The sequence below is a fragment of the Hyla sarda genome, unplaced genomic scaffold (assembly GCF_029499605.1).
Source record: "Hyla sarda isolate aHylSar1 unplaced genomic scaffold, aHylSar1.hap1 scaffold_229, whole genome shotgun sequence".
NCBI classification, from domain to species: Eukaryota; Metazoa; Chordata; class Amphibia; order Anura; family Hylidae; genus Hyla; species Hyla sarda.
In genome coordinates this window covers 285,846-304,233 of record NW_026608969.1, presented here as the reverse complement: position 1 = coordinate 304,233, position 18,388 = coordinate 285,846, and the positions used below count along the sequence as shown (strand labels likewise).

Here is an 18,388-nt window from a genome sequence, read left to right as displayed (position 1 = left end):
CTCATCCCTTCCCCAATATCGCGCCACACCCCTATCCCTTAATTCCCTGGTTGAACTTGATGGACATATGTCTTTTTTCGACCGTACTAACTATGTAACTATGTAACATAACATGGGGGGGGGGGGGGGTCTCCTGGCTGTTCACACAGGTGTGTCATTGCTGTACATTGACCATGCATTGCTTCTGTGGTATTGCAAAGGCAAAGACAAATGCTTCCAGCCATCCATTGCACTAATGGATTGGTCATCAGCTGGCAGGTAGGGCATGACATGATAGGCAGCTGCCTTGATAGCGGGTGGGTGCTGAATGTAGCCAGCACACCTGTGCAGGTAGGGCATGACATGATAGGCAGCTGCCTTGATAGCGGGTGGGTGCTGAATGTTCCTAATTGACAAAATAAGATTAATGCTTATGAAGAAATATAAAATCTCATCCCTTCCCCAATATCGCGCCACACCCCTACCCCTTAATTCCCTGGTTGAACTTGATGGACATATGTCTTTTTTCGACCGTACTAACTATGTAACTATGTAACATAACATGGGGGGGGGGGGGGGTCTCCTGGCTGTTCACACAGGTGTGTCATTGCTGTACATTGACCATGCATTGCTTCTGTGGTATTGCAAAGGCAAAGACAAATGCTTCCAGCCATCCATTGCACTAATGGATTGGTCATCAGCTGGCTGTCTATGTCCCGCATCAATATAGACCAAAGTACAGAGGGTTAGGCTATGCTATTGTGCACCTACCTGATGCATCAGAAGGTGCGAGGCCCTTGCTAAATTCTGTGCACAGACTTTGAGATCTATACTTTAGACTGTATCTAAACCTGCTCCAACATGGACTGACATTCTGGCCTACTTTCAGCCGATGCGACTTGTCTGTCGCTGAACAGTCGCTTTTTATGTATTCAGCACCTATGTATAATGTTGTAAAAATGCTCTAGAAGCTAAAGTCGCAGAAATGTCACACATATTTGGCCTGCAACTTTCTGTGCGACAAATTCAGACAGGAAAAATCAGTATAAATCCTTAGAAAATTATCCCCCAGTGTCTCCATCTGCTGGCGGTATTGAATAAGCATTGCTGCACTGATGGGGTATGCATTAGACGAAAAAAAAGAAGAATAATACGCCCAGAAAAGAGGCGAAAAGGAGAAAAACGTAAAAAAACGTGAAAAAAAAGTAAGAGGAAGAGAAGGGAAAAAAAGGTGGAAATGGGTTTAAAAGTGATTTCGGCGGAGAAATATATATATATATATATATATATATATATATATATATACGCGCACACACACACATATATATATAAACGTATTCTCCGTTGAGATATTGCAGCCGCTGCTGTGTCCAGGCCCAGGAGCCTTAGCACTGTGCTGTGATGTCACTCAATACCACTGACATCACTAGGTGTAAACAACATCTCTCCTTTGCTGTGTATGTGACTATGGAGCTGTTTGGTGATGTCGTCTATTATGGCCTTCATAGAAGCAACAGGAGATTGTTGCATCCATCTAGAACCCTCAGAACTACAGTGCTATGATGTCACTCACTTCCACAGGCCTTGCAGAGTGTAAACAACAACAACCCAGCTTTGTTGTGTATGTAACCATAGGGATTTGTGATGTCACCTAGAACCTTCACAGCAGCGACAGCTTTATGAGGAGCATCAGCACTGCTCTGCCTGAGCAGAACCATCACCGCCATAGGTTGTCAAATAACCCGGGTTTAACCCACACAGGTAAGTCCAATGGGGTGCAGGCATGTCCTCTATGCTTACAGCTTCCCGTGGGTGTTGGTTTGATACCGTTTGGGGACAGCCAAGGAGGCATCTGCAGGCAACAAAGGTAGGTGTGTGCTTGTGTGTGTGTTTCCTATGCAGATCCTAAGCCCAGTGTCACATGCAAGTAGGAGGAGTAAGAAGGGTTCCTGGCAAATCCGGGTTATGGATTGCATTTAAAAAGGCCCCGTGGGAGTGCAATGGGCCCCTGTCTTGCTGCTTAGCAATAATGGTATGGGTTTAGGTTATGCTGTGTGTACTGGTGGTTGACTGCCCCCCAGCCCAGAGTGTGCATGGAAAATTGTCTGGCAGCCTCCCTGACAGCAAGCAGTGATAGTGCCCATGAAGGGCACCTTGTTGGGCCCGCCCCTTTCACGGTTATCGCTTCTCGGCCTTTTGGCTAAGATCAAGTGTAGTATCTGTTCTTATCAGTTTAATATCTGATACGTCCCCTATCTGGGGACCATATATTAAATGGATTTTTGAGAACGGGGGCCGATTTCGAAGCTTGCTTCCGTCGCCCTATGCATTGACCCGATATGGCAGTATCTTCGGGTACAGTGCACCACCCCCTTACAGGGTTAAAAAGAAAGATTCCTACTTTCATTGCTACCTGCTTGCTGGCTAGCCAGCTAGCCAGCCCTGTGGGCCTTGCTGCTGCTGCAGCCAAAAAACAAAAGGTGGTGCTGCTGCTGCTTCTGCTGCTTCTGCTTCTGCTTGTGTCTGGCCGCTGTTGGAGCGTCCAGGCACAGGACTTCTGCTGCTGCTGACTAAATGGCCTCCTTAATTGGATCATTTGAGTAGCCAGCACACCTGTGCAGGTAGGGCATGACATGATAGGCAGCTGCCTTGATAGCGGGTGGGTGCTGAATGTTCCTAATTGACAAAATAAGATTAATGCTTATGAAGAAATATAAAATCTCATCCCTTCCCCAATATCGCGCCACACCCCTACCCCTTAATTCCCTGGTTGAACTTGATGGACATATGTCTTTTTTCGACCGTACTAACTATGTAACTATGTAACATAACATGGGGGGGGGGGGGGGGGTCTCCTGGCTGTTCACACAGGTGTGTCATTGCTGTACATTGACCATGCATTGCTTCTGTGGTATTGCAAAGGCAAAGACAAATGCTTCCAGCCATCCATTGCACTAATGGATTGGTCATCAGCTGGCTGTCTATGTCCCGCATCAATATAGACCAAAGTACAGAGGGTTAGGCTATGCTATTGTGCACCTACCTGATGCATCAGAAGGTGCGAGGCCCTTGCTAAATTCTGTGCACAGACTTTGAGATCTATACTTTAGACTGTATCTAAACCTGCTCCAACATGGACTGACATTCTGGCCTACTTTCAGCCGATGCGACTTGTCTGTCGCTGAACAGTCGCTTTTTATGTATTCAGCACCTATGTATAATGTTGTAAAAATGCTCTAGAAGCTAAAGTCGCAGAAATGTCACACATATTTGGCCTGCAACTTTCTGTGCGACAAATTCAGACAGGAAAAATCAGTATAAATCCTTAGAAAATTATCCCCCAGTGTCTCCATCTGCTGGCGGTATTGAATAAGCATTGCTGCACTGATGGGGTATGCATTAGACGAAAAAAAAGAAGAAAAAGAAGAATAATACGCCCAGAAAAGAGGCGAAAAGGAGAAAAACGTAAAAAAACGTGAAAAAAAAGTAAGAGGAAGAGAAGGGAAAAAAAGGTGGAAATGGGTTTAAAAGTGATTTCGGCGGAGAAATATATATATATATATATATATATATACGCGCACACACACACATATATATAAACGTATTCTCCGTTGAGATATTGCAGCCGCTGCTGTGTCCAGGCCCAGGAGCCTTAGCACTGTGCTGTGATGTCACTCAATACCACTGACATCACTAGGTGTAAACAATATCTCTCCTTTGCTGTGTATGTGACTATGGAGCTGTTTGGTGATGTCGTCTATTATGGCCTTCATAGAAGCAACAGGAGATTGTTGCATCCATCTAGAACCCTCAGAACTACAGTGCTATGATGTCACTCACTTCCACAGGCCTTGCAGAGTGTAAACAACAACAACCCAGCTTTGTTGTGTATGTAACCATAGGGATTTGTGATGTCACCTAGAACCTTCACAGCAGCGACAGCTTTATGAGGAGCATCAGCACTGCTCTGCCTGAGCAGAACCATCACCGCCATAGGTTGTCAAATAACCCGGGTTTAACCCACACAGGTAAGTCCAATGGGGTGCAGGCATGTCCTCTATGCTTACAGCTTCCCGTGGGTGTTGGTTTGATACCGTTTGGGGACAGCCAAGGAGGCATCTGCAGGCAACAAAGGTAGGTGTGTGCTTGTGTGTGTGTTTCCTATGCAGATCCTAAGCCCAGTGTCACATGCAAGTAGGAGGAGTAAGAAGGGTTCCTGGCAAATCCGGGTTATGGATTGCATTTAAAAAGGCCCCGTGGGAGTGCAATGGGCCCCTGTCTTGCTGCTTAGCAATAATGGTATGGGTTTAGGTTCTGCTGTGTGTACTGGTGGTTGACTGCCCCCCAGCCCAGAGTGTGCATGGAAAATTGTCTGGCAGCCTCCCTGACAGCAAGCAGTGATAGTGCCCATGAAGGGCACCTTGTTGGGCCCGCCCCTTTCACGGTTATCGCTTCTCGGCCTTTTGGCTAAGATCAAGTGTAGTATCTGCATTTGGTCTGGTCGGAAGGTGTCTGTGGTACCCTGCTTCTCGGCCTTGGGGGATTGTCTCTCCTTACGGAGGGACTTCACCCCCTTGCTGCTATTGGGGAGCGGGCTTAGTCCACAGACAACGGGTTGCGATCCCCCTGTCTCTGGGACCTTGTGTCTCAGAAGGCATTTTCGGTACGTTGAGCGTTACCTGTAGCTTCGGAAGCACCTAGGGTACCCCCGACCTCTGCCTTGGGTAAGGGTTCCGCTTTTATAGCGGGATTCCGAGCCCCTGCTGCTATTGGGGAAGGGGCTTAGTCCCTGGGTGTGGAAGATGCCGTTCTCCTGGGCTTTCCCCTCTGGGGAAATGTCGATGCGAAATACCATCCGCATAGAGGTGTCGGAGAGCCATCGTCAGTTGAAGAACCTCCGCTTCATTGCGGAGGTGATTCTTCTTGACTACTTCCGCCTCAATAGGGAGGACATCCTGTGTCTAAATGACCAGGAAAGCCGTGGCCTGTATACCGTCACCTTCACGGCCACGGCGTGTTGCGATAACATCTATGCAACCTTGTCTGGTGCGGACCAGAGGGACGATCGACTCGACGGTCTTTCGTTCCAGTTCCTCTATGGTGAGGAACATATACCGTTGGTGGTGGCTATGCACAGCCCTCATGTGACCACGGAGGATATAGCCACTTTTCTTCGGCGATACTGCGAAGAGGTGCGATTCGCAAACAAAATCTTGAACTCCGTGCGGTTCTGGAACGGCAAGAGGAAGTTCTGGGTCAAGCTCCGTAAGGATCCCGGTGGTATTGGGGGTCTTTGCCATCCGCCCCCAAATTTTGCCATCGGGAGAGTTCGGGGCTTCCTGTTCTATCCTCAAATGCCTATGTATTGCCGAAATTGCTTGAGGTTTGGCCACACCCAGGAGACCTGCGGCGCGGAGCGTGTGATTCGCTGCAATAGGTGTGGCCAAGAAGGTCACATAGCCTCAAGATGTAGCCATACGATAAGGTGCAACCTCTGCGGAGAGGAAAATCACGATTTTAATTCCTGTCCCCATAAAGCAAAAACTACGATGGGTGGGTCAAGGCTGGGCCCACCCAAAGAGGGGACAGGACAAAAGACGTCCTTTTTTAAGATGCCCAAACCCCAGATGGCAGGTACTGATGGGTCCAGGCCCAAGACCTCTGGTGCTCCATCGGGGGGCCCACCGGTGGTAGTGCTAGGGGGAGGCCATGGGGATTCCACGAAGCCCGGGCGGGTGATCGAGTTTACTGCCCGGGAAATTGAAAGACGTCGATCGACTTCCTACCTGGCTCAAGAGCCCGCCGAAACTTCTGAAGGGGGCTCACCTGTGGCGGGTGGCAGCCGACGGGCCTCGGTGGGGGCAAAAGTGGACCCAAAATTGCAGCATAAGCCAGGTACTGGCTTGGCCCAGGGTCGCCCTGCTCCGGACGAAGAGGCCCCGGTGAAAGCCCGCCGGAAGGGGAGCCAGGTGGCCAGGTCTGAGCCCGGTCCTGTTACTCCGCCTATACAGGACAGGGCCAAGAAGACAAGTGGCGCCAAACCAGGGTTTGCTGCCCCGCCAGCAGTGGACCCGGTGGGTAAAACTGGCCATCGTCGATCGATGGGGAAGTTGGAGCAACAGTCCTCAGCAACGCTTGCTGGGGAACAAGCGATGAAAACTTCCCAAGGTAGCGGCAAAGGTTCCGGAAAAGAGGCCTCACAGGCCCCTGTGCAGCAGTTCCAGTCGTCAAATGATGAAAGAAGACGCAGATCCATCAGCCGGGGGCCAGAGATTACATCGAGTGAGAGCAACACAGAGGATATGGACAGCAGTGTGACATTTAAAAGACAAAGAGAAGAAGAAGAGGAAGACATTCAAAGGAAAGCGGCGTGCCGTAGTTCGGACGAGAGCGAGCTCAGGGTCGGGGCATCATCGATCTCAAGCTCCGACCCTCAGAACATCAAGGAGCTGATGACCCCGCAGGCGGGGGATGACGGTACGCAGCTTATTATTGACTTTGATTCTCCAAGCACGGACTCTCCATAAACTATGCCTATCCCTGTAAAAATTGCCTCACTCAATGTGAGGTCCTTAAAGAGCCCTGATCGCAGGGCTGCTTTATTTTCTTATCTAGAGACATGTGACTTTGACCTTTGCCTGCTACAAGAATGTGGAATCCCTAGTAAAATGGACTATAAAGACTTAAAAGAAGACTGGAAGCTGGGCCCATCCATATGGTCCGGTGCAAATGACTGTCGTTCTGTGGGTGTTGGGCTGCTCTGCCGAGGCCAGTCCTTTTCTATTCATACAGTAACTGAGATTGTGCCTGGCAGAGCTCTTTTAATTCATCTATATTTTAATGGACTTTTAATTCGTGTTTTAAATGTGTATGCCCCTCCTGATAAACAGGAGCGGGCAGAACTATTTGAAATTTTACCACTGTTTTGTGTTGGGTCTTCCCCCCTGCTGGTGGGAGGTGATTTTAACTGCATACGTGATGGGGAACACCGGCAGGGTGGGGATATTAATCGTAAAGACCGCACTTCTTACCTGCTTAAAAATTTTATTGATGATTTTAATTTGAAAGATTGCTGGAAGGATCTCTTGCCGGAGGACCCAGGCGCCACATGGTCCAATGGAAGAGTGAGCTCCAGAATCGATTTTATTTTTTCCTCTAGAGCTTTTAAACCCCTGAAATGCACGCTCGAGCAGAATATCTTCTCTGATCATAAGCTCCTCTTGGTGGGCCTGGAGCTAGAGGGGGAGCAAAAAGCAAAAAGGGGCCTCTGGAGATTAAACACCACACTCCTAGAGGACCCTGAGATAAAAGAGGAGTTTGTGCGGACCTACCAATGCTGGCAATCACAAAGAAAACCCCACGAGCCTATGCTGCACTGGTGGGAGGGCACCAAATCTAAAATCAGATTTTTTTTTATCAAAGCAGGTAAGAAGAAGGCAAAAATGGAAAAACAGTGGTTTTATGTTCTTAACATGCGTTTAAATGTACTTTTTAAATTGAAAGAAGCTGGTATGGATGTAGAAAATGATATTTTAAACCTTAAAACTGAAATAAAACATGCCATAGAAAAGAAAGGGAAACAAATCATTTTTAACTCACATGTGCAGCACCTGGAGGAGGGCGAGAAATGTTCCCGTTTCTTTTTTAAAAAAGTGATGAATAGGAGGGATATCATCCAAAACCTTGAGGGTGAATCCACTCCAAAAGGCATGTTAGATGCAGTTTTTAACTTCTACCAGCTTCTTTTTAATAAGAAAGATCTTAATCCATCCTTTTTAGAACATGTTCTTAATTCCCTTGATTTTAAGCTAGATGTTTTAGACCAGGAGGTTTTATCCCGTGATCTTAACTTAGATGAACTTTTATTTGTTTTTAAAAGTTTTTCTAGTGGGAAGGCCCCTGGGGAAGATGGTTTACCCATCGAATTTTATTTAGCTTTTTGGGATATTTTAAAGGATGATATGGTTTTATTGTATAAAGAAACTTTTATTGTTAATGAACTTCCCCCTTCCTGGAGGAGGGGGATTGTATCATTACTTTTTAAAAAGGGTGAAAAGGATATGCTAAAAAATTGGCGCCCCATCACACTTTTAAATGTCGATTATAAAGTTTTAGCCAAGTTATTAGCTGTCCGTTTTAAACCTTTTATTCATAAATTAATTCACCCAAATCAGGTTTGTGGGGTACCTGGAAGGTCTATAGCTGAATCCCTAAATATTTTAAGAGATGTTTTATGGTATTTTAAGGATAGAAATCAAACTGTAGCAATTTTATCCTTAGACTTTGAAAAAGCCTTTGATAGGGTCTCCCATGAATACCTGTTTTTAGTTCTTAAAAAGATGGCAGTGCCTGAAACGATTTTAAGCCGAATCATGCTTTTATACCGATCCTGTTTTAGTCAAGTCTCTGTTAATGGCTTTTTAACCAGCGGTGTTCCTCTTTTATCAGGTGTCAAACAGGGCTGCCCCCTGTCCCCACTCCTTTTTATTTGCGCAATCGAACCACTGATGGCCCTCCTCAGAAAAGACCGGGTAGTAAGAGGCGTACCGATACCTGGTGGAGGAGGGACCCATCTAAAGGTGTTGGGGTACATGGATGATGTCACCATACTGTGCCCGGACTCTCCATCCATGAGGGGGGCATTGAGGAACACCAGCTATTTCTGCGAGGTCTCTGGTTTTAAGCTAAACACAGATAAATGTGACTGTTTTTATATTGGCTCCTGGGATTCATCCATCACCCCAGGAGTCACAATGCAACAGGATCAAATTAAAGTTTTAGGTATTGTTTTTAACCAGGTCAATGATGGGAGCCCTAACTGGGATTCAGCTATAGCTAAGATGGAGAAGAAGATTTTAATGTGGAATCTTAGAAACCTTACCATGGAGGGGAAGATTTTAATAATAAAGATGGTTTTACTCCCTATTATGCTATACATTGCCATGGTATTTCCTCCATCTATTTTATACATTAAAAAAGTAACTAGAATTGTTTTTTCTTTTTTATGGGGTTCAAAAATGGAGAAATTAAAGCGTGATTTTATGTACAAAAGTAAAGATAATGGCGGGAAAGATGTTCCTAACCTTTTTACTTTCTTTTACATAAAGTATTTCTGTTTCTGTTTTAAAATTATTAAATCCGATGGCATTTTTAGCTGCTTTTTAAGGTACGCTGCGGGCATGGTTTTTAAAAGATGGTTGCGCATCCCTCTGAACGCTCCGGTGCTTCTGTGTCCCCCAAAACATTATGTGGTGTTGGAAAAGACAGTCAGGCTCCTAGGTCTCCAAGATTTGGAGCCTGACATACTGGGGGACCAGAGAAAGGTATCAAAGGTCCTCAGGCGGAGTGAGGTTACCCTGGCAGTGTCCAATTTCACACAGGCAAGATCCAAAAAGGTATGGCGGAACGTGTACGGGAAGTTTCTGGCGAATGTACACAGGGATCTTGCCTGGGCAATCGTCCACCAGTGCCTCCCTACTCGTGAGTTCCAGCACAGACGAGGACTGGTGGCGAGAGCCAAGTGCCCGAGAGATGGCTGCGGAGTGGACGAAACGGTGCTGCACATATTTTGGAACTGCCCTTTTGCACGGGAGCTTTGGAGGAAGGTAGGCCCACTTTTGAAGTGGGCCTGCGGCCTAAAAGATTTTAATCACGAATGTGTCTTTTACGGTCTTTTTAACTGCCCCAATTTTAAACAGCAGATGATCTGCTGGATGATTATTAATTGTTTTAAAAATGCCATCTGGAAAGTTAGGAACATCTTACTTTTTAAACATGATTTTATTGATGTTAAAAACTGTATAAAGCTGGCCCTGAGTGAGATGTACATCTATTACCTAAGAGACAAGAAACAGTTGGGGGCCAGCGAGGCAGCATCCATGTGGTGTCTGCCTCTATGGAACGAAATAACAGTATAATCAGTTTTTATGACATTTGTATAATGTTTTATCCTGCCATTTTTATTTTTTCTCCTTTTATTACTGGTTTTATTATTTGTATTTTAAAACTTTTGTGAACCTTTTATTATTTTGCATTTTAAATTTTGTATGGTTTCTTATTTATTCAATAAAATTTTGTTGAAACCTTATCTGTTCTTATCAGTTTAATATCTGATACGTCCCCTATCTGGGGACCATATATTAAATGGATTTTTGAGAACGGGGGCCAATTTCGAAGCTTGCTTCCGTCGCCCTATGCATTGACCCGATATGGCAGTATCTTCGGGTACAGTGCACCACCCCCTTACAGGGTTAAAAAGAAAGATTCCTACTTTCATTGCTACCTGCTTGCTGGCTAGCCAGCTAGCCAGCCCTGTGGGCCTTGCTGCTGCTGCAGCCAAAAAACAAAAGGTGGTGCTGCTGCTGCTTCTGCTGCTTCTGCTTCTGCTTGTGTCTGGCCGCTGTTGGAGCGTCCAGGCACAGGACTTCTGCTGCTGCTGACTAAATGGCCTCCTTAATTGGATCATTTGAGTAGCCAGCACACCTGTGCAGGTAGGGCATGACATGATAGGCAGCTGCCTTGATAGCGGGTGGGTGCTGAATGTTCCTAATTGACAAAATAAGATTAATGCTTATGAAGAAATATAAAATCTCATCCCTTCCCCAATATCGCGCCACACCCCTACCCCTTAATTCCCTGGTTGAACTTGATGGACATATGTCTTTTTTCGACCGTACTAACTATGTAACTATGTAACATAACATGGGGGGGGGGGGGGGGGGTCTCCTGGCTGTTCACACAGGTGTGTCATTGCTGTACATTGACCATGCATTGCTTCTGTGGTATTGCAAAGGCAAAGACAAATGCTTCCAGCCATCCATTGCACTAATGGATTGGTCATCAGCTGGCTGTCTATGTCCCGCATCAATATAGACCAAAGTACAGAGGGTTAGGCTATGCTATTGTGCACCTACCTGATGCATCAGAAGGTGCGAGGCCCTTGCTAAATTCTGTGCACAGACTTTGAGATCTATACTTTAGACTGTATCTAAACCTGCTCCAACATGGACTGACATTCTGGCCTACTTTCAGCCGATGCGACTTGTCTGTCGCTGAACAGTCGCTTTTTATGTATTCAGCACCTATGTATAATGTTGTAAAAATGCTCTAGAAGCTAAAGTCGCAGAAATGTCACACATATTTGGCCTGCAACTTTCTGTGCGACAAATTCAGACAGGAAAAATCAGTATAAATCCTTAGAAAATTATCCCCCAGTGTCTCCATCTGCTGGCGGTATTGAATAAGCATTGCTGCACTGATGGGGTATGCATTAGACGAAAAAAAAGAAGAATAATACGCCCAGAAAAGAGGCGAAAAGGAGAAAAACGTAAAAAAACGTGAAAAAAAAGTAAGAGGAAGAGAAGGGAAAAAAAGGTGGAAATGGGTTTAAAAGTGATTTCGGCGGAGAAATATATATATATATATATATATATATATATATATATATATATATATATATATATATATACGCGCACACACACACATATATATAAACGTATTCTCCGTTGAGATATTGCAGCCGCTGCTGTGTCCAGGCCCAGGAGCCTTAGCACTGTGCTGTGATGTCACTCAATACCACTGACATCACTAGGTGTAAACAACATCTCTCCTTTGCTGTGTATGTGACTATGGAGCTGTTTGGTGATGTCGTCTATTATGGCCTTCATAGAAGCAACAGGAGATTGTTGCATCCATCTAGAACCCTCAGAACTACAGTGCTATGATGTCACTCACTTCCACAGGCCTTGCAGAGTGTAAACAACAACAACCCAGCTTTGTTGTGTATGTAACCATAGGGATTTGTGATGTCACCTAGAACCTTCACAGCAGCGACAGCTTTATGAGGAGCATCAGCACTGCTCTGCCTGAGCAGAACCATCACCGCCATAGGTTGTCAAATAACCCGGGTTTAACCCACACAGGTAAGTCCAATGGGGTGCAGGCATGTCCTCTATGCTTACAGCTTCCCGTGGGTGTTGGTTTGATACCGTTTGGGGACAGCCAAGGAGGCATCTGCAGGCAACAAAGGTAGGTGTGTGCTTGTGTGTGTGTTTCCTATGCAGATCCTAAGCCCAGTGTCACATGCAAGTAGGAGGAGTAAGAAGGGTTCCTGGCAAATCCGGGTTATGGATTGCATTTAAAAAGGCCCCGTGGGAGTGCAATGGGCCCCTGTCTTGCTGCTTAGCAATAATGGTATGGGTTTAGGTTCTGCTGTGTGTACTGGTGGTTGACTGCCCCCCAGCCCAGAGTGTGCATGGAAAATTGTCTGGCAGCCTCCCTGACAGCAAGCAGTGATAGTGCCCATGAAGGGCACCTTGTTGGGCCCGCCCCTTTCACGGTTATCGCTTCTCGGCCTTTTGGCTAAGATCAAGTGTAGTATCTGTTCTTATCAGTTTAATATCTGATACGTCCCCTATCTGGGGACCATATATTAAATGGATTTTTGAGAACGGGGGCCGATTTCGAAGCTTGCTTCCGTCGCCCTATGCATTGACCCGATATGGCAGTATCTTCGGGTACAGTGCACCACCCCCTTACAGGGTTAAAAAGAAAGATTCCTACTTTCATTGCTACCTGCTTGCTGGCTAGCCAGCTAGCCAGCCCTGTGGGCCTTGCTGCTGCTGCAGCCAAAAAACAAAAGGTGGTGCTGCTGCTGCTTCTGCTGCTTCTGCTTCTGCTTGTGTCTGGCCGCTGTTGGAGCGTCCAGGCACAGGACTTCTGCTGCTGCTGACTAAATGGCCTCCTTAATTGGATCATTTGAGTAGCCAGCACACCTGTGCAGGTAGGGCATGACATGATAGGCAGCTGCCTTGATAGTGGGTGGGTGCTGAATGTTCCTAATTGACAAAATAAGATTAATGCTTATGAAGAAATATAAAATCTCATCCCTTCCCCAATATCGCGCCACACCCCTACCCCTTAATTCCCTGGTTGAACTTGATGGACATATGTCTTTTTTCGACCGTACTAACTATGTAACTATGTAACATAACATGGGGGGGGGGGGGTCTCCTGGCTGTTCACACAGGTGTGTCATTGCTGTACATTGACCATGCATTGCTTCTGTGGTATTGCAAAGGCAAAGACAAATGCTTCCAGCCATCCATTGCACTAATGGATTGGTCATCAGCTGGCTGTCTATGTCCCGCATCAATATAGACCAAAGTACAGAGGGTTAGGCTATGCTATTGTGCACCTACCTGATGCATCAGAAGGTGCGAGGCCCTTGCTAAATTCTGTGCACAGACTTTGAGATCTATACTTTAGACTGTATCTAAACCTGCTCCAACATGGACTGACATTCTGGCCTACTTTCAGCCGATGCGACTTGTCTGTCGCTGAACAGTCGCTTTTTATGTATTCAGCACCTATGTATAATGTTGTAAAAATGCTCTAGAAGCTAAAGTCGCAGAAATGTCACACATATTTGGCCTGCAACTTTCTGTGCGACAAATTCAGACAGGAAAAATCAGTATAAATCCTTAGAAAATTATCCCCCAGTGTCTCCATCTGCTGGCGGTATTGAATAAGCATTGCTGCACTGATGGGGTATGCATTAGACGAAAAAAAAGAAGAAAAAGAAGAATAATACGCCCAGAAAAGAGGCGAAAAGGAGAAAAACGTAAAAAAACGTGAAAAAAAAGTAAGAGGAAGAGAAGGGAAAAAAAGGTGGAAATGGGTTTAAAAGTGATTTAGGCGGAGAAATATATATATATATATATATATATATATATATATATACGCGCACACACACACATATATATAAACGTATTCTCCGTTGAGATATTGCAGCCGCTGCTGTGTCCAGGCCCAGGAGCCTTAGCACTGTGCTGTGATGTCACTCAATACCACTGACATCACTAGGTGTAAACAACATCTCTCCTTTGCTGTGTATGTGACTATGGAGCTGTTTGGTGATGTCGTCTATTATGGCCTTCATAGAAGCAACAGGAGGTTGTTGCATCCATCTAGAACCCTCAGAACTACAGTGCTATGATGTCACTCACTTCCACAGGCCTTGCAGAGTGTAAACAACAACAACCCAGCTTTGTTGTGTATGTAACCATAGGGATTTGTGATGTCACCTAGAACCTTCACAGCAGCGACAGCTTTATGAGGAGCATCAGCACTGCTCTGCCTGAGCAGAACCATCACCGCCATAGGTTGTCAAATAACCCGGGTTTAACCCACACAGGTAAGTCCAATGGGGTGCAGGCATGTCCTCTATGCTTACAGCTTCCCGTGGGTGTTGGTTTGATACCGTTTGGGGACAGCCAAGGAGGCATCTGCAGGCAACAAAGGTAGGTGTGTGCTTGTGTGTGTGTTTCCTATGCAGATCCTAAGCCCAGTGTCACATGCAAGTAGGAGGAGTAAGAAGGGTTCCTGGCAAATCCGGGTTATGGATTGCATTTAAAAAGGCCCCGTGGGAGTGCAATGGGCCCCTGTCTTGCTGCTTAGCAATAATGGTATGGGTTTAGGTTCTGCTGTGTGTACTGGTGGTTGACTGCCCCCCAGCCCAGAGTGTGCATGGAAAATTGTCTGGCAGCCTCCCTGACAGCAAGCAGTGATAGTGCCCATGAAGGGCACCTTGTTGGGCCCGCCCCTTTCACGGTTATCGCTTCTCGGCCTTTTGGCTAAGATCAAGTGTAGTATCTGTTCTTATCTGTTCAATCAAAAAAAAAATCTGTTCTTATCAGTTTAATATCTGATACGTCCCCTATCTGGGGACCATATATTAAATGGATTTTTGAGAACGGGGGCCAATTTCGAAGCTTGCTTCCGTCGCCCTATGCATTGACCCGATATGGCAGTATCTTCGGGTACAGTGCACCACCCCCTTACAGGGTTAAAAAGAAAGATTCCTACTTTCATTGCTACCTGCTTGCTGGCTAGCCAGCTAGCCAGCCCTGTGGGCCTTGCTGCTGCTGCAGCCAAAAAACAAAAGGTGGTGCTGCTGCTGCTTCTGCTGCTTCTGCTTCTGCTTGTGTCTGGCCGCTGTTGGAGCGTCCAGGCACAGGACTTCTGCTGCTGCTGACTAAATGGCCTCCTTAATTGGATCATTTGAGTAGCCAGCACACCTGTGCAGGTAGGGCATGACATGATAGGCAGCTGCCTTGATAGCGGGTGGGTGCTGAATGTTCCTAATTGACAAAATAAGATTAATGCTTATGAAGAAATATAAAATCTCATCCCTTCCCCAATATCGCGCCACACCCCTACCCCTTAATTCCCTGGTTGAACTTGATGGACATATGTCTTTTTTCGACCGTACTAACTATGTAACTATGTAACATAACATGGGGGGGGGGGGGGGGGTCTCCTGGCTGTTCACACAGGTGTGTCATTGCTGTACATTGACCATGCATTGCTTCTGTGGTATTGCAAAGGCAAAGACAAATGCTTCCAGCCATCCATTGCACTAATGGATTGGTCATCAGCTGGCTGTCTATGTCCCGCATCAATATAGACCAAAGTACAGAGGGTTAGGCTATGCTATTGTGCACCTACCTGATGCATCAGAAGGTGCGAGGCCCTTGCTAAATTCTGTGCACAGACTTTGAGATCTATACTTTAGACTGTATCTAAACCTGCTCCAACATGGACTGACATTCTGGCCTACTTTCAGCCGATGCGACTTGTCTGTCGCTGAACAGTCGCTTTTTATGTATTCAGCACCTATGTATAATGTTGTAAAAATGCTCTAGAAGCTAAAGTCGCAGAAATGTCACACATATTTGGCCTGCAACTTTCTGTGCGACAAATTCAGACAGGAAAAATCAGTATAAATCCTTAGAAAATTATCCCCCAGTGTCTCCATCTGCTGGCGGTATTGAATAAGCATTGCTGCACTGATGGGGTATGCATTAGACGAAAAAAAAGAAGAATAATACGCCCAGAAAAGAGGCGAAAAGGAGAAAAACGTAAAAAAACGTGAAAAAAAAGTAAGAGGAAGAGAAGGGAAAAAAAGGTGGAAATGGGTTTAAAAGTGATTTCGGCGGAGAAATATATATATATATATATATATATATATATATATATATATATATATATATATATATACGCGCACACACACATATATATAAACGTATTCTCCGTTGAGATATTGCAGCCGCTGCTGTGTCCAGGCCCAGGAGCCTTAGCACTGTGCTGTGATGTCACTCAATACCACTGACATCACTAGGTGTAAACAACATCTCTCCTTTGCTGTGTATGTGACTATGGAGCTGTTTGGTGATGTCGTCTATTATGGCCTTCATAGAAGCAACAGGAGATTGTTGCATCCATCTAGAACCCTCAGAACTACAGTGCTATGATGTCACTCACTTCCACAGGCCTTGCAGAGTGTAAACAACAACAACCCAGCTTTGTTGTGTATGTAACCATAGGGATTTGTGATGTCACCTAGAACCTTCACAGCAGCGACAGCTTTATGAGGAGCATCAGCACTGCTCTGCCTGAGCAGAACCATCACCGCCATAGGTTGTCAAATAACCCGGGTTTAACCCACACAGGTAAGTCCAATGGGGTGCAGGCATGTCCTCTATGCTTACAGCTTCCCGTGGGTGTTGGTTTGATACCGTTTGGGGACAGCCAAGGAGGCATCTGCAGGCAACAAAGGTAGGTGTGTGCTTGTGTGTGTGTTTCCTATGCAGATCCTAAGCCCAGTGTCACATGCAAGTAGGAGGAGTAAGAAGGGTTCCTGGCAAATCCGGGTTATGGATTGCATTTAAAAAGGCCCCGTGGGAGTGCAATGGGCCCCTGTCTTGCTGCTTAGCAATAATGGTATGGGTTTAGGTTCTGCTGTGTGTACTGGTGGTTGACTGCCCCCCAGCCCAGAGTGTGCATGGAAAATTGTCTGGCAGCCTCCCTGACAGCAAGCAGTGATAGTGCCCATGAAGGGCACCTTGTTGGGCCCGCCCCTTTCACGGTTATCGCTTCTCGGCCTTTTGGCTAAGATCAAGTGTAGTATCTGTTCTTATCAGTTTAATATCTGATACGTCCCCTATCTGGGGACCATATATTAAATGGATTTTTGAGAACGGGGGCCGATTTCGAAGCTTGCTTCCGTCGCCCTATGCATTGACCCGATATGGCAGTATCTTCGGGTGCAGTGCACCACCCCCTTACAGGGTTAAAAAGAAAGATTCCTACTTTCATTGCTACCTGCTTGCTGGCTAGCCAGCTAGCCAGCCCTGTGGGCCTTGCTGCTGCTGCAGCCAAAAAACAAAAGGTGGTGCTGCTGCTGCTGCTTCTGCTGCTTCTGCTTCTGCTTGTGTCTGGCCGCTGTTGGAGCGTCCAGGCACAGGACTTCTGCTGCTGCTGACTAAATGGCCTCCTTAATTGGATCATTTGAGTAGCCAGCACACCTGTGCAGGTAGGGCATGACATGATAGGCAGCTGCCTTGATAGTGGGTGGGTGCTGAATGTTCCTAATTGACAAAATAAGATTAATGCTTATGAAGAAATATAAAATCTCATCCCTTCCCCAATATCGCGCCACACCCCTACCCCTTAATTCCCTGGTTGAACTTGATGGACATATGTCTTTTTTCGACCGTACTAACTATGTAACTATGTAACATAACATGGGGGGGGGGGGTCTCCTGGCTGTTCACACAGGTGTGTCATTGCTGTACATTGACCATGCATTGCTTCTGTGGTATTGCAAAGGCAAAGACAAATGCTTCCAGCCATCCATTGCACTAATGGATTGGTCATCAGCTGGCTGTCTATGTCCCGCATCAATATAGACCAAAGTACAGAGGGTTAGGCTATGCTATTGTGCACCTACCTGATGCATCAGAAGGTGCGAGGCCCTTGCTAAATTCTGTGCACAGACTTTGAGATCTATACTTTAGACTGTATCTAAACCTGCTCCAACATGGACTGACATTCTGGCCTACTTTCAGCCGATGCGACTTGTCTGTCGCTGAACAGTCGCTTTTTATGTATTCAGCACCTATGTATAATGTTGTAAAAATGCTCTAGAAGCTAAAGTCGCAGAAATGTCACACATATTTGGCCTGCAACTTTCTGTGCGACAAATTCAGACAGGAAAAATCAGTATAAATCCTTAGAAAATTATCCCCCAGTGTTTCCATCTGCTGGCGGTATTGAATAAGCATTGCTGCACTGATGGGGTATGCATTAGACGAAAAAAAAGAAGAAAAAGAAGAATAATACGCCCAGAAAAGAGGCGAAAAGGAGAAAAACGTAAAAAAACGTGAAAAAAAAGTAAGAGGAAGAGAAGGGAAAAAAAGGTGGAAATGGGTTTAAAAGTGATTTCGGCGGAGAAATATATATATATATATATATATATATATATATATATATATATACGCGCACACACACACATATATATAAACGTATTCTCCGTTGAGATATTGCAGCCGCTGCTGTGTCCAGGCCC

At 45.8% G+C, this 18,388-nt stretch overlaps 4 non-coding genes and 2 pseudogenes across 4 annotated transcripts; all 6 read left to right on the top strand.

The window, feature by feature from the left end:
• Positions 1–2,159: 2,159 nt before the first annotated feature.
• On the top strand, positions 2,160–2,350 carry LOC130321976 (U2 spliceosomal RNA). The gene has a single exon (XR_008867589.1). It is a non-coding gene; the product is annotated as a U2 spliceosomal RNA (small nuclear RNA).
• A 2,076-nt stretch (positions 2,351–4,426) lies between these two features.
• Positions 4,427–4,505, top strand: LOC130321930 (U2 spliceosomal RNA; annotated as a pseudogene).
• Positions 4,506–10,033: 5,528 nt separating this feature from the next.
• LOC130321882 (U2 spliceosomal RNA) lies at positions 10,034–10,219 on the top strand. Its single transcript, XR_008867531.1, has one exon. It is a non-coding gene; the product is annotated as a U2 spliceosomal RNA (small nuclear RNA).
• A 2,100-nt stretch (positions 10,220–12,319) lies between these two features.
• Positions 12,320–12,510, top strand: LOC130321975 (U2 spliceosomal RNA). The gene has a single exon (XR_008867588.1). It is a non-coding gene; the product is annotated as a U2 spliceosomal RNA (small nuclear RNA).
• Positions 12,511–14,592: 2,082 nt separating this feature from the next.
• On the top strand, positions 14,593–14,814 carry LOC130321881 (U2 spliceosomal RNA; annotated as a pseudogene).
• Positions 14,815–16,909: 2,095 nt separating this feature from the next.
• Positions 16,910–17,100, top strand: LOC130321849 (U2 spliceosomal RNA). The gene has a single exon (XR_008867502.1). It is a non-coding gene; the product is annotated as a U2 spliceosomal RNA (small nuclear RNA).
• The last annotated feature ends 1,288 nt before the right edge of the window (positions 17,101–18,388 follow it).